Source organism: Triturus cristatus, chromosome 9 (genome assembly GCF_964204655.1).
Source record: "Triturus cristatus chromosome 9, aTriCri1.1, whole genome shotgun sequence".
In the NCBI taxonomy this organism is placed as follows: domain Eukaryota; kingdom Metazoa; phylum Chordata; class Amphibia; order Caudata; family Salamandridae; genus Triturus; species Triturus cristatus.
In genome coordinates this window covers 168,507,493-168,534,938 of record NC_140592.1, presented here as the reverse complement: position 1 = coordinate 168,534,938, position 27,446 = coordinate 168,507,493, and the positions used below count along the sequence as shown (strand labels likewise).

Below are 27,446 nucleotides of genomic sequence, written 5' to 3'. Positions count from 1 at the left end.
TAATATGAGAAGTTGATAGGCAAGGAGGTGGTTTTGAAGAGTTACCTCGTGATGTGGTTCACTAGAGGGACATGGAATGCTCCAAAATAGCAACCTTATCGTATGCCTGCGTGGTCATTAATTTATGCAGTTGTGCTTTGGTCTAGTTGATCTGCCAAAACCATTGTAGAGAATCACCAGATAATTGAATTATCTGTAAAAGTGAAAAAACATTGAATCTTAGTAAAAGCATTAGTCTGGAAAAATAATTCAAATCACGATTGACTATTTAGTCTTAGAAACATTTGGTATTACTGACTGCTCAAGAATCTGTCCTCCCAAAGTGAGGGTTAATGCCAGAACATGTAACCTAGATTAGATTAGTATTCTTTCTTCAAACTCAGACATCTTGGATTTTAACAATAATAATGTTTGGAAATTTTAGTCTGTTAGGTGATCTGCTCAAAAATATTTTAAGTTGTAAATTGAACAGAAATCTAATAATATCACAAGTTAGGGGCACTATAAATGCATTAAGAGTTTGTAAACTTGACTCTAATGTGATCCGAAGGAGGAAAGCATTAGTGTTAAAGAATCCATAGTGCATATGGAATGAATATTGATTTAAAGACATGTGTGAGCATCTTGTTGACTAGGGTAATTCAAATAAAATGTACCATATGTATCCTACGAAGGTGGCTGAGAAGGTAGTCTGAAGAATATATATCAAGTTATGGAAGAAACCATTTATTTAATGCAGAGAAGCAAAATTTGTATTGGACACAAAGCTGGTAAAGAACACAATTACCTTGAGTTTTATGGAATCCAGTTTTAGGAAGAGATATAAAATAAAAGTTCTGCTTTACATCTCCTCACATATGTCTTGGGCTACCGGGATGATTTCAAACAAATGTGAAATGAAGAGAAATAATACTGAGGCATCCCACACCCCTGTTTATTTTTAAATCTCGCCTAGGCAGCGCATACGCTGTCTCTTCAAGACATGCTGTATCTAGATTATGAGCTTGGAGCGCCGCCCATCTTTTTAATTGGTTCCTCTTTCTGTCCTTTGTGAATGCCGGCTTTTGTTTGGTTAAATAGCTTACTAGTCCCTCCTTTTGGGCTTTTCTAACCTCCCATACGGATTGCCCCTGTTACATGTGCTGTTCCCCTTACAGTTATTTATGATACTCTGTGAGCACTATTTCTTTTTTTGTAGCTTGCCAGTTGCTCGAACAACAATGTACTTAGCTTGTCTTGTTTATTTTTTGTGGCTTTTTTTCTTTGTTGTTTGATCCCCACAGCACCCGCATTACAGCCGCCATGCTTAATGTTTTCGCATGGCGACCGCACGCCTTACTTTACTCTGCAGGCGGCATCCGAAGTCTCTCTGGTCGCACAGAACAAAACGTGCTCAGCCGGGGGGTTGAAATGTATGTCCTTATCTTGTTTTTATTACATTCTTTCAGTTGTTTCCTCGCCTCAGCGCTGCCCTGCCTTTAAATTATTATTGTGAAAACAGGCTCAGCACGGTGTCCCGCAGTTTAATTATTTAATGTTGGAGGCCACGCACGTTTTATTTCATCTCAACAGCGCCTGCATCATGGCCGCAATGCTTCATGTTTTTGCATGGCAGCCACGCACCGAACTTTTTCCAGAAGGCGGCATGGGAAGTGTCGCTGGTTGCACAGAACAAAACGTGCTCAGCCGAGAGCTATAAACCTATGTCCTTATCTCGTTTCTCATTTTTATTGGCTTTAGCTCTGACTTACATGTATTTAAGTAACCTGCAGCAATGTGATTGATTACCCAGACAGCTACAACCACACACGTGCACGGCGATCCCGCCCTCAGGAGGCGGGGTTATAACGCCACTCTAGGAGGCTGGCTCAGTATATAGTGTCCATCTATGGTGAGGCACTGTGCACTGAGTGCAGGCAACCCTTAGTGATAGTGTTTAGGTCCCTGAAAACCAAAGCTCTCATGGGGTAGCTGTGGAGAGCAGCTAAAGCTTATCCAGGAGGGTGTAAAGAAATTGCATGTACCACTATAGTCAGTCAGTAAGCATTTCACACAGGAAAGAACCACACCAGGCGCGTAGAAGAAATACTTTATATGTATTACTATACACTAGACACTGACTTGGTATATCTCCTACCTTTAGATATCAGTTACACACAAGGAATACTTTAGAAAGCGGTAAGTAGCAAAGAGAAACACATGGGGCCCCATGGGAGGGGGAACATATACTAAAATAGTTGAATGCGAAATGGTTTACGAAAACGGGACTGGTACCCAAGTTTGGAGGACCCCAGGGGAAGCAAGGAACCACCCAAGGTCAGTAGCCAGGGACCCCAAAGTGCCCAGGTGCAGAGTGGAAACACTGGGTCAGACATCCATAGGACAACACAGGGTATGTTGCAGTTAGAGAATTACAGTTCTAGGACAATTCCCGGAGGACTCTGAAGGAGGAACCACTTGTATCAAGGAAGGTTGGAGAGTCACCTCACCCGTGGATACCCAGAAGATACGGATACCTTCACCAGGGAGCCTGGGTGCATAGGGGCGAACTGGTGTCGGAAACTCCAGTAGACGCCAATGGAGGATCGTGGAAGAACAGCAGCTACACAGTCTCATTAACCAGTACGGTGGAACCAGGATGAAGAATCCAGATGAGAAGTACCTGAAAGCAGAGGAGACAGAGTCCAAACCACCCGGAGGTGATCAGGAGGCACAGGAGCACAATACCAGTCCTGGTTGGAGGTTCTTGCTGTAGCACGGTGAAGAAGAGACAGCAGCTGTGGAGACCAGGAGATATTGCAGAATCTCAGGAGCCTTTCACAAGCCGGTCAACGAGTGCAGAAAGATCAGTGGCTGGCAGGACCACCAACAAGCCTTGGCAAATGCAAACAATGGTTTGAGGGAGAAGAGGCTTTGTTATAGACCATCAAGGTCTGTGGGACTAACCCAGCAAGGGTAAGTTAGAGCCGGCCCTCAGCATGCAGGAGAGCCAGCAGGAAACATTAGAGCCCCCTCTGGTAACAGGCACAGGAGGTTGCAAAGAAGCCTTTGCAGCACACAGCAAATGAAAGCCCACGTTGCAGAGGATGTAGGGTGGATGGCACTCATGGAGCTGTGCAGTGCTGGAGGTAAGGGCTACTTGAAGCTTGAGGATCTCCCATGAAGAGAGCCAACAAGCCTTGGTAACGTCAGAAGCGGTGCACAGGGAGGCAATCTACGCTGGTTAGAGAGGGATTACAGTCTCCCAATTTGCAGGGAAGACTGGCCAGGCCCCTGGAGAACCAATAAACCACCACCTGTGTTGCAGAGCCAGGCGATGTCTGTGGGACAAGAGGATCAGCAAGCCTGTCATCGAAGTCGAGGTGCCTGGGGATGCAGGGAAGTGACTCTTTCACTTCAAGGGAGATTCCTTCATGCTAGGATGCAGGCTGATTCCTTGGTGACTTGGAGGATGTATGACCACAGAGTTGCAGATCTTTGGAAAAGCACAGGGACGAGGATGCAGCAGGATTCTTCCTACCGGGAGCAGTCTTGTCGTGGGTTCTGACTTGAAGAACAGCAGAGTTCCAGTGTCCACCAGCAGAAGAGTGTTTGAACAATATTCAGACAACAGGCAGTTGGTTCCAGAAGTTGTATTCAGGACAAATCTAAGGACCCACCTTTAGAGGAGCCCTTAAGTAACCCTAAAACGGCAAGGACCTCTTCTGTGGTTACCCACCTATCAGAGGGGGTCAGTGACAATGCTCAGCTGTCCTAGTCAGGCAGATGCTCCCAGGGGTCAGAATTCAATATGATGGAATCAAGTGGCCACCTAGAGGAGCTCTGAGCACCTCCATAGGAAGGAGCTGGGCAGGGGGTGGTCATGCAAGGAGGGCACTAAGGGCCATATGTAGGAAGCCAAATACCGGTCGGTAACGGCCGATTTTCGGTAAATATCCCGTTACCGACCGGTATTTAGGCATTTGCTAGGTAGGGGGCATATTTCAGGATTCGGTAATTTACTGAATCGGTAAAATTACCGATTCGGTAAATACCGAATCCTGAAATGAGATGTAGGAAACACTCTAATGAGTGTTGTGTAGGAATTAGAATTCGGTATTTACCACCAAATATAGGTTGGTGATAAATACCGAATACATTGCAAAAAGCAATATTTTGCTGAAATAAGAGTGCCATGTGGCAGACATACATGCCCTTAGGGCATGTATGTCCGCCACATTTGCACACATGCAGGAATCAGGGGTGCAACAGGGTGTCAATGTGACACCCTGCCACCCTTGAATGCGCTCCCCCCATTACCGAATCGGTATTTACCGATTCGGTAATGAGGCATACCTTCCCATTGATTCCTATGGGCCTCCAGGAATTTCTCAGATTCGGTAACATTTACCGAATTATTACCTATTCTTAAATACCTAATCGGTAAAATTCGGTATTTAAGAATCGGTAAATTGTATGCCACCTACATATGGCCCTAAATGTGCTATTCAGTGTAGTCTGTTTGCGCTTGGACGTGCCCCCACCCTACCTAATTCTAAAGGAGAGATGGTCACACCTCTCCTTCGCAGGAAATCCTTTGTTCAGCTTCCCCTGCCCGAGTGTAGCTCATCAGCAAGGGAGAAGAATACTGTCTAGGGTCGGCAGCAGCGAGGGCTGGCAGTCAGACCCTCTAAGGCTACACAGGTAGGTATTGAGGGTCCTCTAAGGAGCTCCCCAGTACACTGTATTGTGCAACTAATGCTGGAATCAGTTTAATTGCATGATTCCAACATGTTTGGTACCAAACATGACCATGTTAGGGGCAGCGATTATGTAGTTAGGCATTGTGTCCACTATCTACCTTATAATGGCTGTCCCGTACTTACAAAACAAAACAAAAGGTGATGAGAGACGGAGTGTTGAACATTGCAAGCACTCACCCCCAGTCAACCGATCTGGGTTTAATCCATCATCATTCTTTAGCTCACTCCGCCACCCCAGTTCAGACATGGCCATATTCAAATCAGTCTGACCCTGTGCCTCATGGGAACAGTCCAGCCAGAACTACCAAGCCATGTCTTCCCTGGACCGGAAACAAGCATCCTGGGACCGGTTTCGGGTTCATAACCCTCATCAGCCAGGCTATCTTGAATCCAGTGGCAAAGTGAGCAAGGGACCCACGTCTGGGCATTAAACTGTACTTACAAAACCCAGAAAATGGAGTCTGGGGTTTGTGGGGGTACTTGTGCTCATGCAGGGTACCCGCACACTTAGAACCAAGCACCCTGCCCTTGAACTAAAGGGCCTACCTTAGGGGTGAATTATAAGTTAAAAGTACAGTGACCAGGATATAAGGGAAACATTATATCCAAAGTGAAAGGTTCAAGCACCATTTCACGCAGACTGTAATAGCAGCTTTACAGACACAGTTTGCATGGGCTTCCACGGGTGGCAAAATACATGCTGCAGCCCATGGGAGACCTCTGGTGTACAAATGCCCTGTGTACCACACTACCATATACTAGTGACTTACAATCGTACCCCAGTATGCCAAATGATAGGTATACAAAGTACTTACCAGAGAATTTAGAGGAGAGAGCACTACTACTGGGGTCCTGGTTAGCAGGATCCCAGTGAACTACAGTCAAAACACACTGACACCAGGCAAAAAGTGGGGGTATCTATGCCAGAAAGCACCACCTTCCTACACCACTCAAATGGTGAACACTGGCATCGTATTTGGGACCATCCCCATTGGCTGGAGACATAAAGTGGATGTTTGTCCAGCCCCTCTTTTGCCAGGTGAGATTCCTGTTGGACATCAAGCGCTGCCCTAACCAGTGCTACGTGATCAAGTAAGTGATGTGCTTTCAGCAAAAGGGCAATTCGCTCCAGAATGCAGCAGGCGCACCGAACGAATGGGTCCCAATTTAACACAAATTCAAAACAAGTTTACTAATTCTCACAGGTTTAGATCATGAACCCACAGTCAACACATTTTCATGCCTGTTTGTAATCAGACTGTCGAGATGTCAATTTATTTCCATAACTAAACATACACTCAGTGTTTTTGTAATCCATAGGCTGTCTTCACTACCTGTGGTCCTTATTCGCGTCACTTTGTTTATTTCTCCTTCTTTGTCAGTTGTCCTCAGTACCGTTCTTATGTTGACCCACTCAAAAGCCAATAATTGCTGCCCGCTAAGGCTGTGCCCAATGAAAATGTTGTAAGGGAGCAGGCAAGCCCATCATACTGCAGGGTAATGGAAGGTGCATAATCCCAGGGGGCACTAGCCATTCCAAAGATCAACTGGTGAGTGCCACATAGATGGGAGTCGCTTAGTTGCCATAATAATATATTGCACTGAGAGCCTTCTCAGGTCACAGTAGGGGCCCACCCTGGCCTTTCATCTATTCGAAGTCAAGAAGTTGCCTGCCTGCCATGAAGATTCACAAACAAACTTTGTGTGGGCTCTTTACTGTTACTTTTCAAACAGATAGCGCTTATTATTCCTTCTCAGGGCGAATCAAGGAGTGTCTTGTCACTGGGAGAGAACAAAAGTTGGCCTTGCATTTCAAAATCAATGTTTGTGTCACATGGTGGACTGGGGAAACTTTCTATTTTAACCCTGTTGGTGTAAATCTCAGAGGACGAATAACCATTGTCTGTTTGCATGATTCAGAGGACGTTCACACAGTCTGAGTGCTTCATTGACAGCACACATTGATTAATGTGCTATCATATGTTTGTAGCTAGCATGCTTACATATACGTTTGTGTATTTCATAGCAAAATTAATCAACAGAAGGTCAACTGTTGTGTTTGTATTTAAGTGGAGCAGATCTATGGACTGTGTAGATTAGTGAGACTTAGTTCACACATATGCCACTGAAACATACATTATGGGGCCTATTACGATGGCGGGCGGACATAGCCGCCCTCCACCATAACGGAGCGCGAGACCGCCCACCGAAGCTGCGGCGGTCCTGCCATGCATATTAAGATGCGCCCGCCACACTGGCGGGCGTATCCTGTGCCTATTCCTTTGCGGGTAGACCTGCTGGCTGCAGACCCGCCCGCAATGAAAAAGGACTGTGCACATCCTTGCCATGCACTACATGGCAGGCACCACGTGGTGCCTGCCACATAGTGCATGGCAATGAGGGGGTGTACCATAGGTACCCCATGTGCACCCCCCACCCCCTCTTCACCCTGGGGGCCCGCAATGGCCCCCCAAAGCAAAGACCATATGCCTTTCCACGGCGAAAGGCATACGACCGCCAGCATTGTAATATGGATGGCGGTGTCTTTCAGACACTGCCACCATAAGCAGGCACTTTTTCTGCCGGTCAACTCGTCGACCGGCGGAAAAGCGGCGGACGGACTTTCCGTCCGCCGCGGACCCCCCAGCCATTATAATATGGGTCTTTGCTGTGTGGATGGCGGCCGGATCGCCCCCGCCGGGCCGGCGGTGACTACTGCCGGCCCGGTGGGGGCGATCCGCCAGCCATTCTAATGGGCCCCTATGTCTTGAGATTTACGGAGTCATACCCACTGTGTGTTTGTGTGTTTATCGGGTATTAATGTACCTTTCAAGGTGTCTTCTCCAGTGGGTGTGTGTTTTAGGGGATGGCATTGAAGGTTTTGTGTACCCCTGCAAAGTGCATGGCTGAAAGCAGTGCATCTATAGGAGTGTTTCTTTGTATGGCACACGGCGTGTGTTAATTTCACACCAGGCATGTGTGTTCTTCAATTAGAAAATTCTCTGTGGGTGTGATGCATGAGCCATGTGGCTGAGTACATCTCTCTGTCGGTGTATACCTTAAAATGAAGTAAAGGCCTAGCTTTTGGGGTCCTTTGATAATGTGGCTGTAAGGACTTTAATACATGAGAACACCTCCTTCCTTAGACTATTTCACAACTTCCCAATGTCTGTTGCAGTTTTGCTTTTTTTAAATCATTTCTCAGGTTTTAAAATGGCAGCATCTTGGTTTGTCTCCGGATGGGTTGTAGTGAGGAAGTGAAGATTCGGACAGTACAGGATCCATTACAAAAGCTTTTCACGAACAACTTTTCAAGAACAATAAACCTCTAAGATGCATACCCTCCTTTTCTTTCAGTATATTCGACCTACATAAACACAGCCTCTTTATCCATCTACAAACTTCTCTCCACTTCTTTCACTCTCTCACACATACTTTCCCTACTATTCTCTCTAGTGTTCATTCAATTCAATTCAAACATAAACTACCTGACCCTTTCAAAATGACTTTCAAAATAGTCAGTACAAATCTGAAAGAAACAGTTAGTTATAGATTCCTTACCTTAGAATGTCCCCCAGGCGTCAGAATGGATCCGGAAAGTTTTTTGTCAGCAGTACCCCTGCGCGTCAGAAGGTGGCGTCGGTTGAATCCGCTTTTGTCATCGGCGACGTGGTCGCCGGGATGACGTCGCGGTAGCTACATAGATACCACCCTTGCACGCGGACATCAGTTCTTTCTTTTTCCCTGCCAGCAATCGCAGATCCGGAGAGAGCGATACCCCCAGTAATTTCTTGACTGAGCTTTTTTCTCGACTTTTGTCGATTTGGTTTTTTTTTTTTACTGGTGCACGAGGGATGCCCGGCTTTAATGCTTGCAGTTCCTGTACCCGACTGATGTCGGTGATGGATCCGCACCGCGTGTGCCTCTACTGCCCCGGCAGTCGGCTCCATGCCGTTCGAGGTTTCGGTCACGGAGGAGGTCGAGGGACCGGTCACGGAGCCACCACCATTCATCCTCTAAGTCTTCACACTCGGGGTCAGGTAAGTCGAAGCACAAAAAGAAGTCGAAGAAGCATCGTCGCTCTTCAACTTCTCCCCGTCCGTCGGCTGACGCGATGAGGGATGCGGGTGGTGCCCCTCCCGCGGCTCAGCGTGTGGAGCCCGTAGGGTCAGCTCCAGGTTTCCCCCCTTTCCAGGACTGGGAGCGAACCCTGCTCAGCTTCGTCAGTTCTAAGAAGCGATGCACGGCATCTGTGGGTAGTCCGACTCCGCCGACACGCCATCGGGCTCCCGCGGACTCAGCTGGGGCTTTGGGCCTTCGGCGTCGGCGGCTTCTGCCTCGGCGCCGCAGGTTCCCCTTGGATCCAGGCCTGTATCCGGATTGGAACCGGTCGACCTAGTTACGCCTACTCTGGTGCCGATTACACCGGCTCCATGTCTGCCACCGGTGTCGCCTGTGTCCCCAGCCGACGTTGACTCTGGCCTCCACCTCGAGGTAGAAACGGAGTCGGACCGGCGTCAACCAACTCCGGATGCGATGCCGGCGGGTCCTTTTGTGCCCCTGTTCTACCCTGGCTCTTTGAGACCAAATTGGCAGCCAGAGGTGGGTGAGGGGGACTGGGAGGGGTCTGGGGACCCTTTAACCGACCAATTGGTGTACGAACCGGACTGGCGAGAGGAACCGCACCAGACCTTGGCATGTTGTCTCCTCCTACCGTGGCTACGGAGGAGGGAGCGTCATTCACAGTGGTGTTGCTTAGGGCGGTCGAGGCTCTCCACCTCCAACTACCTATGGTGGCAGTCAGGACTAACCTCCTAACAGAGGTTCTTCAACCGGCAGCGAGCTCTTCGGAGCCCCTGCTGCCGTTTAATGAAGTTTTCATGGACATCCTTTTGGGCACGTGGTCCAGGCCCAACACAGGGGCTCCTGTGGACAGTATGACTGCCCGATGCTACTGCCCGACCCCGGGCGACCTAACTTTCCTCTCCCAGCACCCCACCCCTGAGAGCTTGGTGGTTCAAGCCTGCACTTCTAAAGGTGCCTTCCCTACCGCACCACCGGAAAGGGAATCCAAAAAGCCGGACCACCTTGGGAAGAAAATGTTTTCTTCCGCCAGCTTGGGACTGCGGTCTGTAAACACTGCATGTCTGTTGGGCTGTTACACCAACTCTGTGTGGGATACAATGGCACAGGTGCTACCTCAGTGCCCGGAGGAGGCCCGGGTCCTACTCTCCCATGCAGTTGCCGAGGGGAGAGATGCACCGAAGTTGAGGGCTGGATAGCGCCGACGCACTTGGCAGGACGAGTTCCACGTCAGTAGTCCTTCGATGCGACACCTGGTTGCGTTCGACTGGTTTTTCCTGGGATCTCCGATCCACCCTTATGGACATGCCCGTTGATGGCCGTCACCTCTTTGGCGACAATGCAGACAATGTGCTAGAGCGCTTTAAGGACTCTCTGGCTACGGCCAGGCCCTTGGACCTCTCCACCACCCACCCTGCCCAGTATGCCTTTCCCACTTTTCGTGGCTACGGAGGGGTGCCCCACTATGTCCCGCCCAGAGCCACAGGCCAGCGCAAGCTGTTCAGCCCCAGCGTGGCCGGGGACGTGGGAACCACTGACCTGGGTATGGGGGCCAGCGGGCATCCCAGTCCACCACAGAACCCTCTGCCGCAGCCTCCAAACCCTCCTAGTTCGACCTTTCAGGGCCACCAAACGCCATCCCCTCCCCCACTGGCGCACCATCACGTTGGACAGGTGGGTTTTGCAAATAGTCCGAAGGTGCTACTCACTCCCCTTCGAGACTACCCCTCCCTCCATGCCACCTCAGTACCATCGCATGTCGGAGGATCACCTGGCCCTTCTCCAACAGGAGATTTCGGCACTCTTGGCCAAGGGTGCCATTGAGTGCGTTCCTGCCACAGAAGTAGGTCGTAGTTGCTATTCCCACTACTTTCTGGTACCCAAAAAGGACAAAGGTCTGCGTCCTATCTTGGATCTCAGGAACATTAACCACTTCCTCTGGCAGGAGAAGTTCAAGATGTTGACGCTCGCTCAGGTCTTGTCTTCTCTAGACCCTGGAGACTGGATGGTAGTGTTGGACTTGCAGGACGCTTACTTTCACATCCCCATCCTGCCAGCCCACTGGCGTTACCTGCGGGTCACGGTAGGCCACGAGCACTTTAAGTGTACCATGCTCCCCTTTGGCCTTACCAGCGCCCCTCAGCTGTTCACAAAAGTGATGGCGGTGATCGCAATTCATCTGTGCAGATCAGGAGTTCCAGTCTTCCCCTATCTCGACGACTGGCTGTTGAAGGCGGGCTCGCCCCAGTCTGTCGTCTCCCACCTCCAGACTACGGCCGACCTCCCGCATTCGCTGGGGTTCTCCATCAACGTGCCGAAGTCACAACTGACCCCCTCTCAGAAGCTCCTCTTCATAGGAGCAGTTTTGGACACAATGCAGTTTCAGGTTTACCCTCCCGAACAGCGAGTCCAGGATATTCAGGCTATGATTCTGATCTTTCAGCCCCTGTCCCGTGTTTCGGTCAGGATGACCCTGAGGCTGCTGGGCCTCATGGCCTCCTGCATCCTGCTGGTCGTTCATGCTAGGTGGCATATGCAGGCTCTGCAGTGGGATCTGAAGTTCTAGTGGGCGCAGCATCAGGGGAATCTGTCCGATTGCATCCAGATCTCGGAGACCACTGCACGACAATTGCAGTGGTGGCTCACGAACCAGGACAGGTCAACATCAGATCCCTCTCCGTTCCCCAACCAGAACACACAGTGGTGACAGCCGCACCCCTTCTGGGATGGGGTGGCTACATGGGAGAGGTGGAGATCAGAGGCCTATGGCTCCACATCAACCTTCTAGCGCTTCGGGCGATTCCTTCCCTCTGTCCGGGGAAGTGTGGTGTTCATGGACAACACCGCCGCCATGTGGTATTGCAACAAAAAAGGCGAGATGGGGTTGTGGAACCTATGTCAAGAGGCCCTCCGGCTCTGGACAGGGCTGGAAAATCAGGGCATATCCCTGGTGGTTCAGCACCTGGCAGGTTCACTGAACGTCAGGGCAGACGAACTCAGCCGCAGGTGCATGATGGATCACGACTGGCTTCTTCACTTGGAGGTGGTGCAAGGTGTCTTTCAGCAGTGAGGAGAGCCTTGGTTAGATCTATTCGCCACCAAAGAGAATGCGCAATGTCAGCAATTCTGCAAGTTGGAATTTCCAAGGCGGCACTTGCTAGGTAACGCTTTTTGTCGCGAGTGGAGTTGCGGTCTTCTATATGCCTTTCCGGCTATACCACTTCTGGCCATAGTGCTGAAGAAAATAAAGCGCGACCGGGTCCAAGTCATTCTTGTGGCTCCAGACTGGGCACGAAGAGTCTGGTATCCCGAGCTGCTCAATATGCCCATCGATCCTTCGATCCGACTGCCTCTTCGGGAGCATCTTCTGTCGCAGCAGCAGGGGACGGTCCTCCACTCAAACCGGTCCAACCTCCACCTCCTTGCGTGGAGATTGAGTGGTAGCAGTTGACGTCGTTTGACCTGCCTCCTGAAGTCTGTGATGTAATCTTGGCAGCCAGGCATTCCTCCACTAAGACGGCATACGCCTGTAGATGGAATAAATTTGTGGCATGGTGCATAGCAAAGGCTGTGGATCTCCTTTCTGCCCCTCTTTCTGAGGTTCTCTTGTTCCTCCTTTCTTTGGCTCAGCAGTGTTCTGCTCTGGGCACTCTTAAGGGCTACCTCTCGGCCATTTCAGCCTTCCTCAGGCTCCCTGATCAGCCTTCTCTTTTCAAGTCCCCTGTTGTAAATAGATTTCTTAAGGACATTACTCATCTTTTTCCTCCTGTTCTCTTCGTAATGCCCCAGTGGGACGTGAACTTAGTTCTGACATATCTTATGTGCGCTCCCTTTGACCCACTGCATAACTGTCCTCTCAGACTTCTCACTTTAAAAACTGCTTTTCTGGTGGCCATTACCTCTGCACGCAGGGTGAATGAGCTGCAAGCTCTGTCTTTCAAGGCTCTCTTTCTGGCTGTCCAGCCGGACAAGGTCGTCATTAGAACTAGACCTTTTCTTCCCAAGATGGTTACTTCTTTCCACATTGGCCAAACCATCACTTTGCCCACCTTTTTTCCGCCACCGCATCCTTCGCAAGAGGAAGAGAGACTCCACCAAACAATTCCGGTTGGACGACCAGCTCTTTGTTGGTTACGTGGACGCTAAGAAAGTCCAGGCCATGCACAAACGGACCATCTCCAGGTGGGTCGTTGTGTGCATCAAAGCCTGCTATTCTTTAGCTTAGAAGGAGCTTCCAGTGAGGTTGCACGCCCATTCCACCAGGGCGACAGCAGCTTCTACTGCTTTGGGACGAGGGGTCCTTCTAAGTGACGTCTGTTAGGCAGCTATGTGGGCATCGCTGCACACGTTTACAAAACACTACTGCCTGGACAGCCAAGTCCGGAGAGACGGCTTCTTTGGCCATTCTGTTCTCCAGGACTTTCTGGTGTGAACCTGGTTCGCAGACCCACCTCCGGGGTTGGTATTGCTGGAGTATCTATTCTACGGTAAGGAATCTATAGCTAACTGTTTCTTTCAGATGAACAAGTTACTTACCTTCGGTAACGATGTATCTTTAAGAAACATAGGTTAGATATAGATTCCTTACCGCCCCACCCATCCTCCCCGTTCTGCGAACTGACTTCTACTGTTAAGGCCATCCTTAAAGGGCCCTAGTTTTGTGCACCAGTGGTCAGTGTCTTGCATGGCTCTGCGCTTTTGGCTTTGAAAGTCATGTACAGAACTGACGTCAGCGCGCGAGGGCGGAGGTATATTAAGCTATCGTGACATCATCCCGGCGACCACGACGCCGACAACGAATGCGGATTCGACTGACGCCACCTTTTGACATGCAGGGGTACTGCTGATGAAAAACCTCCCGGATCCAGTCTGACACCTGGGGGAGATTCTAAGGTAAGGAATCTATAACTAACCTATGTTTCTTACAGATATATCGTTACTGAAGGTAGGTAACTTGTTCTTCTCCGCACTATCTAATCTCCATACCCCATAAGTCCAAAATAAAATACACTTAACATCTCACAATTCCAGCACACAACTAGCAATTGCAATAAAAAACAAAATAATACCTCTATCATCTATCCCTCACATGTCCACGATCTCTAACATCTAACATTTCCCCTACCCCCTCACATCAGTCCCTCAAAATCCATCTCTACTCTCCAAACTACCTACTAACACATGCTTCCTTCCTATAAATACTAAAACTAAGTTCAAATCCATCTCTCACCTCCACCGCCCTCTAAGTAACACTTATGCTAATATCTCTCTCTCTCACACACAACACTATCTTGCTCTCTCACACACTAATCCATAATTTCTCAAGTTCATTCACTTCTCGTCTTTCGGACCAGTTTCAAAATCAATAATTTTCTACAAATTTGCACCTCTAACAAACACAACCAGCCTCTGCATTTGCAGGCACATGCATCAACCTAAAAACCGGTCGCAAACGGGCAGATTCTCAGAATCTGCCCCTTTGCGACCGGTATTTTTTCATTTTGGATGAATCATCCCAAATGCAAAAATCGCTATTTAAGGAATCTCAAAATAGCGATTCCTTAAATAGCGATTTGCATTTAAGGAATCCCAAATTGAGATTCCTTAAATGCAATGCATTAAAGTTTAAAAAATAGCGATTTCGCTACTAGCGGGAGCAAATTACCGTGAAGCTGGACTTCATGGTAATTTGCTAAAATTTAGAAAAATGCACTTGTTTGCATTTTTCTAAGTTTAATGTTGCGCACACACATGCCCTTAGAGCATGTGTGTATGCAACATTTGTGCAGAGTTCAAATACATGGGTGCAATAGGGTGTCATTTTGACACCCTTGCACCCTAGAAATTGCGAGAGCAATTTTCGAGTACCTACTGGTACTCGCAAATTGGTCCCGCAATCTTCAATTCGTTCCTATGGGCCTGGAGGCCCATAGGAATGCATGGGAAGCCATTCATTAATTGCGACTCGCAATTTGCGGGTCACAATTAAGGAATTTGTGGGAATCGCTATTTCTTTAGCGATTCCTATATGCATAGGGTTTTGCTATTCCTTAATTGCGATTCCTTAATAATCGCTATTAAGTAATCGCAAAACCCTATGTTGATGCATGTGCCAGTTGGTGTCTTCTACTTACACAAACACGGCCTCTTTATAAGTCTTCAACATTCTCTACCCTTCTTTCACTCTTTCACACACTTTTTCTACTACTCTCTCCAGTGTTCACTCACCACTTCATACACAAACTTCCTATCCCTCTCCGTATTACTTTCAATATATTCTATACAACTCTCACCAATATCTATTCACCATTCCACATAATTCCAAAACACAAATACCCTAAACACCACACAATTCCACGCCACACAATTCCACAACTAACAACTCTAGTTGCAAACAACATAATACCACTACAAACAACATACATCCACTCCACTGCAAACAAATTAACGTTATCATTTACAATACCAATAGCTCTAACTTTCACGAATGCGAGACAGATTGCATTGCAAATCCTTTTTATTTCGATTTCAAAGGTCTTGCTTTTTACTATATGGACGTAAACAGTGATGAAAGAATGATAATTATAGATGTTAAGAGCAGATGTATCCTACTTTGCTGTTCTCTTTCTGAGACTTAGGAACTAGATCTCAATCATTTTCATTCCTTTCTATAATTATTAGTCATTCCATCCTACTATCACAGTGACATTTGCATTAAAGGCACTGCATTGGCTTGCACCACAAGTTTTTTTTATCTTCATGCCCCAATCACTTGCATTCTCTCCCTTCTCTTCGAAGCCCCTTTGGTTTGTACAGTTACAAAGGCACCACCATTTCCCCAAAGATAGCAAACTCTGGCATGTGCCCTAAAGATGAAAGTCACTGGATGTCCCAAAATGACATAACGCTCAACAGCAATAAAATTGAAGTCATAAGACCTTATTTAGAGTTTGGGGGACAGTTTACCCGTCCGCCTAATTACCATAGCGTATAATGTACTTGTAATAAGACGAATGAGACATTCATCAAGTTTGTGATAGAGTAACCCATCTGCTGAACACTAAATCAGGCCCAGAATGTTTGGGCCAAAGCAGCATTCGGGTGACTAAGCAATTCTACCTGGATCGAATGATGGCCAAATACCTGTCTAGTCAATTAGATGCTTTGGGGGTGATTATGGATAAAGTCCTTCCCACACCCTCCTCCTCACGAGCCCCATCATTACAGTCGCACAGAGTTGAGCAGTGTGTGCAAATTGAATAATTGTAAGTCTACCAAATATATACTATGATCAAGCTTCAAAGTAGTGCAGGATGCTGCTAGCCATATCTTATTAAAGCATCCCAGTTTTTCCTGAGTCTTGCACTGCCTTCACTGGCTTCTGGAGTGGGGTCTGAGACACTCTGCATCATCCACAGAGTCTCTCTTGGAATGGCCATTCATTTCTAAAGGTTAGATTCCAAGTATATCCTCCTGGCCATTTCGTTTTCTCTTCTATTGCCAGGTTTCTGCAGGTTCCCAGAAATAGTAGGGTGCAGACGGGAAAACTTTTCTTGTCTGAGGAAATCTGTCTGCCATGTCATTGGAATGTGTGTTTCCCTTTATTGTCGCTCTAAAGCCAAAGAGGCTTTGCTGCTTGAGCATGCACTTTACTAGTGGTTAATGAAATGAGGTTACATAATATAGACTAATTCCATTCTTTATTACTCAGTATTATGTTTTCTATATGATTGTATCAATATGTAAAAAAAAAAAAAAAACAGGTGCTGCTTTCTGTGCACAACACAATACACAACAACACTGGTCACAGAGATCAATTGCATCCTTATTTTGAGACAACTTTTACCGATCCTCTGTAAGGCGAAATTTTGAGCCTTGTTTAGAGCTTGCCTTATGAGATACTCCATCAAAACATGGAGGATATCCTGTCCACTATACTACAAGTGTCATAAGGTATAGTACATTTGTAATACAAGGGACAAAATATCTGCCACTTTCATCATGAGTATCCTGTCCAGAAACCACTAAATAAGGCCTTTGTCTTTCTAAAATTACATGTATAGTTGTATAGTAAGGGTTCCACGGGCCTTAGTGCAAGCAAGGTAAATGATCCCCTAGTTAAATATTAAAAACAGCCCTAATTGCGCTTCAGAAAGCCTCAGACATGACTGGACGATGCCACTGTGCCTTTTACCCCAATGATAGCTCTGCCCTTGCTTCTGTGGTTGAACAACCATGGAGATGCCAACAGTTTTTACGTTAAAAGATTACACAGTCCGAGTCTCCATAGAGGTTCACAGCTATCAGTAAGTAAACAACTGAATATTCTCTGAAATCATATTCTCCCTCTCTGTTGGAAAGCATCAGCTCTGACTATCATAGCAGTTTCAGTTCTTCTGCTTTTCCATCATCCTGAAGGAAAATAGTGTGAGGTGCTTAGAAACCAAAGCAAACTGGGCTCCTGCTTGCAAAGATGGTTAGAAAAGTTAATTGTGTAATTAACTAAAACAAGGTGATGGCTTTCTTGGGTGGAGTACTTGAAAATGCTATTAGGCTGCACCAGAATAGTCTCCTGCGGCACAAAATAAAATATCCCACTTCTTGTATTGCCATCTGGATTGCAGAGCTATTGGGCTTGATCACTGAATTGGTCCTGATTGTTGTAGACAGATGATACAGAATAAAAACCAACAGATAAAGCCGCCTTAAACTAAGGAGGAACCTACAGCAATCCTCAAGGTTAGAGAGCTAAGTGAAAGAGGGTCCTAAAAGACTCCCATAACCAAGTGTGATCTAAAAAGTGAAAAAGCTTTTAGCAAATCTTTCTTCATGGATTCAGAGAAGCCAGCATGAGTGTAATTGTGGTTCTTCGAAATTGTTACTACATTTTTACAAGTTTATTACTTTTACTTTGGAAACTCACTTCACTTTTTCAGGAAAAATAAGGTACCACAAAGTAATAAGCAATCTTTAACTCAGCTTCTGGATAATGCACTGCTGATTGTTTGCATTTTTTATTAATCACTCAAAAAATATGGTATGGAAAGTTGGGAGTTCTTACAAGATGTTGTTGCTAAGTGCTTGTATACAGTCTTGTAGTCTGGCAAAATTCTAGTCGTTATGTAAGAGGTATGACAGGGATATTAAATGCATTAGGACAACTAAACTATAGTGGTAATTGTTTCTGATGGATACATCTGCCAGTGGATTCCTCACCTTGTGAATATCCCCTGCGCCAGCAACATTCGGAAACTTTTGTAGCAGTCTATGCTGAAGACGACATCACAGAGACACGGCTCCGCTCGCGACTCCGCTGACGTCACTGGCTCCATAAGAAGACCTCATCGGAGTGATGATGTCAGTTCCCTTTTTTCCGCGCCGTCAACACCAACGGTTTTCGGGACTCTCTCTGTAGCTGTATTTGATACTTTGTTTTCTGCTGGTTTCTCTCTCTCTTCTTGTCTTCAGCTGGAATATGTCGACGAAGAAGTCTGGTTTTAAGCCCTGCCGGGAGTGCGGAAAGCACATGTCCATAACGGATCCGCATGAAGACTGCGTATGGTGTCTTTCATCGGACCATGATGTAGATGGGTGTTCTTCCTGTCGCAAGATGAGCTCCAAGGCTCTTAAGGAGAGGGAAGCCAAATTGTTCATTGCCAAGATGAAGAAGGAAAAAGGAGGCCGGAGAAGATCGAGGTCGAGATCGAGGTCGAGGTCGGTGTCGAAGTCGACTTCGGGACATGCTTCTAGGTCCAAAAAGCACAAGAAAAAGAAGAGGCATGGATCTCGGCATCGCTCGGATAGGGATACGGCTCCGAGATCGACCTCGCCCTCTGACGCCATAAGGACTTTGTATCTCCTTCGCCTGTTCCTGATTCTCCTATTGGCCTGTTGTCACCTGTGGCTTCACCGGAGCATTCTCCGGCTCCGGCTCCGGCAACGGCTCCATCGCCGACTCCGGCTCCATCTCCTGCTCCGTCTCCGGTTCCGATTGAGGAGCATCCAGCTCCGGGTGAGCCTTCGGCTCCGCTGGTTCCGCCATCGGTGCCGGTTGGCCCGAGTACAGCGATACCTCAGGCTGAGCCTTATCCATCGTTTCCAGGCCCAGGTCAGGATCCTACGCATTATCTTAATGCTATGTATGGGGTCTTCTCCAGAGCCTTGTACCCTTCTGGTGCACCTTCGGGTCTATGGGTCCTATGGCCTTCAGTTTGGGAGTTCCCCAAGCTTATCCTCAGGCTCCCTTCATGCCATTTTTCCCGGTGACGCCATCTTGGCATCCACCGGCGCCGAGGACATCGACGCCACTCCCTTCTTCACTGGCACCGACTCGACCTCGTTCGACGCCGGCTGTTCCATTGGATCCGCGCTCGACGCCGGCTCCGTTGCCGTCGGATTCGGTCACGGCGCCGCCGACTCCTGCTGTGAGGATCAGGTCTAGGAGGGAGGCCCAAAGGGTACTGGAGGAACAGAGGTACCTGATGGAGGAAGTAGAAGAAGGTGAGCTGATGGAGCCGGACGATGTGTTTGATGAATTGAAGGAGGCTAGTGGCCCGGATTTATCGCCGGAATGGGAGATTACTCCTCCTGCTGATGCTCCTTCAAAGAATGTGGCTCCATACCACGCTGTTATTAAAAAGGCGGCTGAACTTCTAGATCTACAATTGCCATCTGCAGAGTTTAAGCCTAACATCCTGAGAGAGGTTCTGCACTCTCCTTCTACTGCATCGGAGCCTGTGCTCCCTTTTAACGACGCCATTATAGAACCAGTAATGGAGGTATGGCGTAAGCCCTTCTCTGCTCCTGCAGTTTCTAAAGTTATTGCTAGGAGGTATAGGACGGCTCCAGGGGACCCAGACTTTTTAACATCTCATCCATCTCCGGAGAGTCTGGTGGTTTAGGCTGCCTGTTCCAGAAAATCAACAGGTGCTTTTCCCCAAGTTCCGAGCGACAGGGATGCGAAGAAATCGGACCAGTCGGCCAAGAAGGTCTTCTCTTCTGCCAGTATGGCCTTAAAATCTATGAATGCCACCTGTCTCTTGGGCCGATATATCCATGCTCTTATGGATTCAGCAAAGCAATTGGCCCCAAAGCTCTCAGAAGAGGATAGGATGAACTTTAATGAGGTCCTGTCGGATACCCAAGCGGCTGCACGTCAGGTAATCCAAAGCGGCTTGGATACAGCTGACTCTGTAGCAAGAATCATGGGTTCTTCTGTTGCCATGAGGAGGAGTGCGTGGCTCAAGTCTTCAGAGTTCTCCCCTGATGTACAGTCAACGCTCCTGGACTTGCCTTTTGATGGCTCTGGATTTTTTGGCAAGAAAGCAGATGCAGCGCTTGAAAGATTTAAGGAGAGTAAGGCCACAGCTAAATCTTTGGGCCTTCAAGCTCAGCCAATGGGTTCGTTCAAGAGATACAGGGGCTTCGGAAGGTCAACCTTTCGTTCTTACAGACAGCCCCAGCAGCAGCAGCAACAGCAGCAAAACACTCTGTATAAGAGCTACAGAGGTAGAATCAGAGGTCGCACTCGAGGTCGACAGCTCTCCTTCTCCTCCTCTTCCTCCTCCTCAGCCCCTCCCACCACTGCAAAGCAGCCCTAGATCCACCATTCTGGATCATGCTGGTCCTGTGGGGGGCCGGCTTACCCATTTCCTACAAGATTGGGAATCGGTTACTACAGATCTTTGGGTTCTAGATCTTGTAGAAAATGGGTACACCCTTCCCTTTCGGGAATTCCCTCCAAACTACCCTCCTTGCCAAGGTGCTTGCTCGGAGGACCACCTTCTTCACCTGCAGGAGAAAGTCCTGACATTACTAAAAAAAGGTGCGATAGAGGTGGTTCCAGAGCGGGAAAGGGGTCAGGGATGCTACTCCCGGTATTTCCTGATTCCGAAAAAGGACAGCAGATTACGTCCAATATTGGACCTCAGGATCTTGACTCTTTTTCTGAAGCAAGAGAAGTTCAAGATGCTCACCCTTGCACAGGTTCTTCAAGCGCTGCATCAGGAGGACTGGATGGTGTCGATCGATTTGCAGGATGCGTATTTCCACATCCCCATCCTGAAGTCGCACAGGAAGTATCTCCGGTTTACGGTAGGATCGCAACATTATCAGTTTGCGGTCCTTCCGTTTGGTCTTACTTCTGCACTTCGAGTCTTCACAAAGGTGATGGCAGTGGTGGCAGCCCATCTCAGAAGGTTGGGGATTAAAGTTTTCCCCTATCTGGACGACTGGCTGATCAAATCGGAGTCGCCAGAGAAGGTGCTTCATCATCTGCAGGTTACAACTCAGCTGTTGTACAAATTGGGTTTTTCAATAAACGTGCCCAAATCTCACCTGGTGCCCTCTCAGCGCAACCTGTTTATAGGGGCGGTACTGGACACTACTGTGTGTCGGGCATTCCCACCTCCACAAAGGATTCTCGACATACAGGAAATGATTCCCTTGTTTTACAATGGAGCGGTCGTTCCAGTCCTGAAGTTCCTTCGCCTGCTTGGTCTGTTTGCTTCCTGCATTCTGTTGGTCAACCATGCACGCTGGCACATGAGGGCGCTCCAGTGGTGCCTCCGCAGGCAGTGGTATCAGCACAAAGGAGATCTCAGGGAGTCTGTGAGGATCTCCAGAGAAGCTGCAGCGGATCTGTCTTGGTGGACCGTGAAGGGCAATCTGTCTCAAGGAAAGCCCATCCATCTACCTCCATCGGTGGCCACAGTGATAACGGATGCATCCACTTTAGGGTGAGGTGCGCATCTGGGGATCTGGAGATCAAGGGTCTTTGGTCTCCAGAGGAAAGGTTGCTTCACATCAACCTTCTGGAATTACGGGCGATATGTTTGGCGCTCAAGGCCTTCCTCCCTTCCCTTCGCGGTCAGTCGGTTCAAGTCCTGACGGACATGACTACCGTGATGTGGTATGTCAACAAGCAGGGAGGAGTGGGGTTGCTTTGTCTCTGCAGAGAGGCTCTGCGTCTCTGGTCCTGGGTTCAGGATCAACAGATTTGTTTGATGGCAACTCATTTGGCCGAAGTTCTGAACGTTCGTTCAGACAGTCTCAGTCGGCAGTTCTCCGCCGACCACGAGTGGAGGCTTCATCCAGAGGTGGTTCATCACGTTTTTCGGATGTGGGGAACCCCTCAGGTGGACCTGTTTGCCACTCACGAGAACGCTCACTGCCCGTCTTTCTGCGGTCTCCAGTATCTGATGCAGGGAGCATTGGGGACGCGTTTCATTTGAGTTGGGGCACTCATCTCCTTTACGCGTTTCCTCCCATACCCTTGATTCCTCGGGTTCTGAGGAAGATTCGCCAAGACCGGGCCCAAGTCATATTGATCACCCCGGATTGACCAAGAAGGGTGTTTTACACAGATCTTCTCCACCTCTCCTCGTGCCCTCCGCTCTGTCTCCCTCTCAGGGCAGACCTCCTCTCGCAGTCGCAGGGGCAGGTTCTACACCCCCACCTCCAGAGCTTACACCTTCATGCCAGGAGATTGTACGGGGCAACCTGAATTCTTTTTCTCTCCCGCCAGATGTGGTAGATGTAATTTTGTCTGCCAGACGTCATTCCACCAAATCTATCTATTCCTATACGTGGTCTAAATTTGTGCTCTGGTGTGGGGAGAAATCTATTGATCCTTTGAGGGCTCGTTTATCTGACATTGTTCAGTTTTCCCTTTCTCTTGCTCAGCAAGGTTTTGCTGTAGCTACTGTAAAGGGATATCTTTCAGCCTTGTCGGCATTCCTTTGTTTGCCGGATCAACTATCATTTTTCAAATTGCCGATTGTTTTACGATTTCTAAAGGGTCTTACAAACAAGTTTCCTCCTACTCCTTTTATTGTGCCTCAATGGGACTTAAATCTTGTCTTAACTTATCTGATGGGTTCTCCCTTCGAGCCCTTACACAAGTGTCCCTTGAGACTATTGTCTTTCAAAACGGTTTTTCTCATTGCGATCACCTCAGCAAGGAGGGTAAGTGAGCTTCAAGCTCTGAGTTCAAAACCCCCATTCTTGACCATTCATGCAGAAAGAATGGTACTCAGGACCGGGGCTGCTTTTCTGCCTAAGGTGGTAACTCCTTTCCATCTGGGGCAATCCATTACCCTTCCTACCTTCTATCCTCCCCCTCACCCTTCCAAGGAGGAGGAGCAGCTTCACCGCTTGGACTCTAAGAGGGCGGTGAGCTTCTACCTTGATAGGACTAAAGACTTTCGAGTGGACGACCAGCTCTTCGTGGGTTTTGTTTGCTGCAGGAAAGGCAGAGCGGTGCACAAGCGCACCCTTTCCAGATGGATTGTCTTGTGCATCAAGATATGCTACTCTTTGGCCGGTAAGGAACCTCCAGAGGGTTTAAGGGCTCATTCTACTAGAGCTAAGTCTTCCACGTCTGCTTTGTCTAGAGGTGTTCCTGTGGAAGACATTTGTAGGGCGGCAACTTGGGCCTCTCTTCACACTTTTGCAAAGCATTACTGCTTGGATTCTGAGGTGAGGAGGGACGGAAATTTTGCTTGTTCCGTCCTTCAGGACTTTCTGGTATAGAAGGGTGGACACCCTCCTTCGGGAGTGGGACTGCTGTGGGAATCTTTTCACAAGGTGAGGAATCCACTGGCAGATGTATCCATCAGAAGAACAAGTTACTTACCTTCGGTAACGCTTTTTCTGGTGGATACAGTATCTGCCTGTGGATCCCTCACTGACCCACCCGCCTCCCAGTTGTCCACCCTTGTATACCTACAATTCTAATGATGATGTTTCAAAATGTATTTGTTACTGTCAAAGGCATTGTGTTATTTCTTTTGCCTTCCTATTTATTCTCCACACTGTGTGTGTTGCTTTGTATATTATGTACTGTGTATACTGTGTATATATTGCTGTCAGTCTGTCCATGTGCCTCGGAGGCACGGAAAAAAGGGGCGGAACTGACGTCATCACGCCGACGAGGTCTTCTTATGGAGCCGGTGACGTCAGCGGAGTCGCGAGCGGAGCCGTGTCTCTGTGACGTCGTCTTCGACCTCATCGGCGTGGACTGCTACAAATGTTTCCGAATGTTGCTGGCGCAGGGGATATTCACAAGGTGAGGAATCCACAGGCAGATACTGTATCCACCAGAAAAAGCGTTACCGAAGGTAAGTAACTTGTTCATTAGTATGAAACCTATAATTCATCTATTCTAGTACCGCACAAAAGTTGTGTTATTTTATCACAAGTGAATTACAATAGGTGGGTGGACCAAACAACACTGTATTTGTCACCACAATATGGCTAATAGATTATAGACCAAACTCATAAGAGAAATGGGTGCATTGGTGCACGGGTAAAGGGGATCAGCCACCATATGTCCCTTGTAGGGTAATACACTTTGTCAAACACAAATTGTGTTACCCAGCACCAACAAAATCACCTAGTCAATCAAGTTTTCTGTTTAAGTATTCATATGGTATAAATCAGTTGTTCATGTTTCAATGGAAAAATAAAAGAGTCCCATGCATGGTTATCATTCACTTCTTTATTGTTCATCTTCTTATAAAACTATTTCTTTGATTGCAGCCATAGCTAATGCATTTCATTCTTCCTGGAAATTATTTAAGGCTGAATTAGTTCCATATCTCGATAGTCGCTAGAAATACTTTTATAAGATTTGTATTTTGTTATGGTATGATATATTGATTTGTATAGTGCATTAATCATCTGAGAGGGTATCAATGCACTTGGACAAGTGTGTAGTTGTGTGGTCCCCAAGGTGCTTATATGAAGAGCCAGGTCTTTAGCTGTATACATAACTCAACAAGTGAGGAGGAGGCTCTCATGTGTTGAGGGAGGTCGTTCTGTGTCTTGAGTGCAATATAGGAGAATGAGAGACCTCCAATTTTGTTTTTGCAGACGCAGGAAATGTGTGTAAGTGAAAATGAGGCAGAGGGTAGGTGTCTGGTGGGTTAGTGAAAGGGTATGCAGCTGTTTTGGTATTCTTGTTCAGTGTTCTGTAGAGCTTTGTGCGTGTGCATGAGAAGTTTGAATTGGCTGCATTTGTGAATGGGGAGTGAGTGAAGCTTCCTGAGATGTGATGCACAAACCTTCTATATTTCTTGTCCCAAGTTTATGAGATATTTGAGCTATTTAAAATGCCACTTCAATTTCTAGAAGATGACAGATTACAATTTTTATAATGAAAATTGGTTGTGAGAAAGTAAAATATGTGAGTACTAAGTGCAATCAATGAGTATCAAATCAAAATCAAATCATTTTTTTTATCGTTTGTTAATAAAAACCATAACAATCTTCCAAAGGACAATTATTTCCACATCATAAAATTATTCAAATGTAATTTCATGTCAAAGTCTACAGCGTTGCTAACATTTCTGCTCTCAATATAAAGTGCATTAAATCCATTCAAAACCAGTCTGTGGATCATTATTTCATACCTGGAAAATTTAAAAATGGACATAATTATCCAGTTCCTAATAATATATTAATAAAACAGCATTCAATTGCTATGATTTTCAATCCCAATATAAAGTACATTAGTGTAGTTAAAAACCCGTCAGTTAATTGCTTTTCTAGCTAATGCTGCATCTACTTAGTCGTCCCGGGAAAAGGGTATTAGCATTCAAATGTCCATAATCGCTATTTCATCAGTGAAGCAGAGGCATTTTTTTTCCTTGCTCTGTAATAACATTTCATAAAATGTCAGAAATGACATTATCTTGCAGTTCAAATAGGGATCTATTGAGTCCAGTCCTTTATTATTGCTGGTCTACAAGACTGGATCCCTCTATCATTAAAAGCTTTTTTCAATAACCACATCCGAATTGCTTTTTAAGAGGGACATAAGCAGATCAGGTGAATAAAATCTTGCTTAGCTCCACAAAGATTAAATATCATGGGACCATTGTACTTCCATGATGGCTGATCAGCTAAACTTGGCAAGACCCCCAAACCTAGTGGCCATGAGTTTCTGTTTCAAATAAAATGAGTATGTTGTGTATAGATATTCTGCCATACATGTTGTTGTATAGGACTGCAGGACCATCCATGCATGAGACGGCTTGGCTAATTTACTTTTGTCCTTTACCAATATATGCAATTTAGACATTTTGTTTATCACCCTTCGAAAGACAAAGAAAGCGGGATTCTGCGCCCAAAGATCTGTTGTCTTTGTTTCCTCCAAGGCTAATTTCAGAAATTTGCCATAACTTGAACGCGGATCTTCTTCCTGGGCCCGCCACAAGGCATCATGTAGGTTATTCGCTCAACTTAACCAGATTTTTTACCAGCTTTTAATAGTAGCATATCTTCTCCCACTCTCTTGTTGTATAAGACCAAATTCCAATCTCACCTGTGCTAGTGATGCATTGTTAGGTAAATTGAAAACTTTTTTGTACGCTGTTGTTTGTAGTTTGTTTAACAGTTTTGCATCTGTACCATTAAGAATCATGCTTGCATAAGCCACTGCTGGCAATAATTTGGCACCCATTACAGCAAGCAACGGCTTGAAAGATGGGCTCCTTAACTTTTTTTTGCAAAGGCACAGAATGCATAGATTAGGCCAATTCCTTTTATTTCGAGATATGTGTTTGTGAAATAGAAAATGTAGTCAGTAGTCTGTGTACAGACCTAGATATTTTATAGTTATTGACTAACACCTAAAGCTTTTTTTCCCAGCTTAATAGGCTGTTGATCTCCAAGCTGCTTCCCAATTGTCATGGTTTTTTTTTATGTTGATTTCCAAGGCATTGTCTTTGGCAAACATAGATAGCGCCTTTAATGATCTTTGTAAGCCAACTCTTGGTAGACTGACCAGGACTATGTCATCTGCAAAGGAAAGATGTCTTGTAGATAATGGGCCCAAGCGTGGTGGATGAGAATATATCTCATTTAATCTTGGTGAGAGGTCCACCATAAATAGATTTAATAAATGGGGAGCTAATACACAGCCTTGCTTTAGACCTATCTCTGCCTGCATTTCCCTTGACAGTCTCGTACCATTTTCTATTTTTATATGGATCCAGGTTCCAGTGTACAGTTGTATTATGGCGCGTAATATTGATTCAGAAGGCCTAAATTCTTTAATTTACTCCACAGCAGCCCTCGATCTATGCGGTCAAACACTGCTTTAAAATCAATAAAACAAAGTTGTAACTTTCTCTGCGAACGTTTGCACCTTTCTGTTATCATGATCAAGGCAAGTATTTTTGTTGTTATTCCAAGTCCTTTGCAAAATCCTGTTTGATTCAAAGGGATCAACTTGTTTTTATTAGACCATTCCACAAAGTCCTCCAGGTAGTGATGCATAGTGTTTGGCTTCAACATCCATTAGAGCTATAAGCCTGTAGTTTGCCGGATCCGACCTATCACCACCCTTAAATATCGGGTTAATTATTGACCCTTCCCAACTCATAGGCAGACTTTTCGTTGTTCATACCTCGGCATATAGCCGTGACAGCAGGATCCCTCAATAGACAGGGTCACTCGAAAAGATGGCCAGGGGAATTCCATTTGGCCCCGGGGCCCCGTCCCTTCGACCTGATTTTATTGTTTTTTATACCTTTTCTACCACATAGCATTGGCTATCCAGAGTTATTAGGGGGTCCAGGATTGTACTCAATTTTCTGATGGTTCCCGATGGCTTGG

The 27,446-nt window shown here is 46.8% G+C and overlaps 1 protein-coding gene across 1 annotated transcript in view; it reads left to right on the top strand.

Annotated features, from left to right (window-relative positions):
- The window catches only part of DNAH12 (dynein axonemal heavy chain 12), a 1,449,067-nt gene that overhangs the window by 670,300 nt on the left and 751,321 nt on the right, over positions 1–27,446 (top strand). The gene's annotated exons all lie outside the window — the stretch shown is intronic.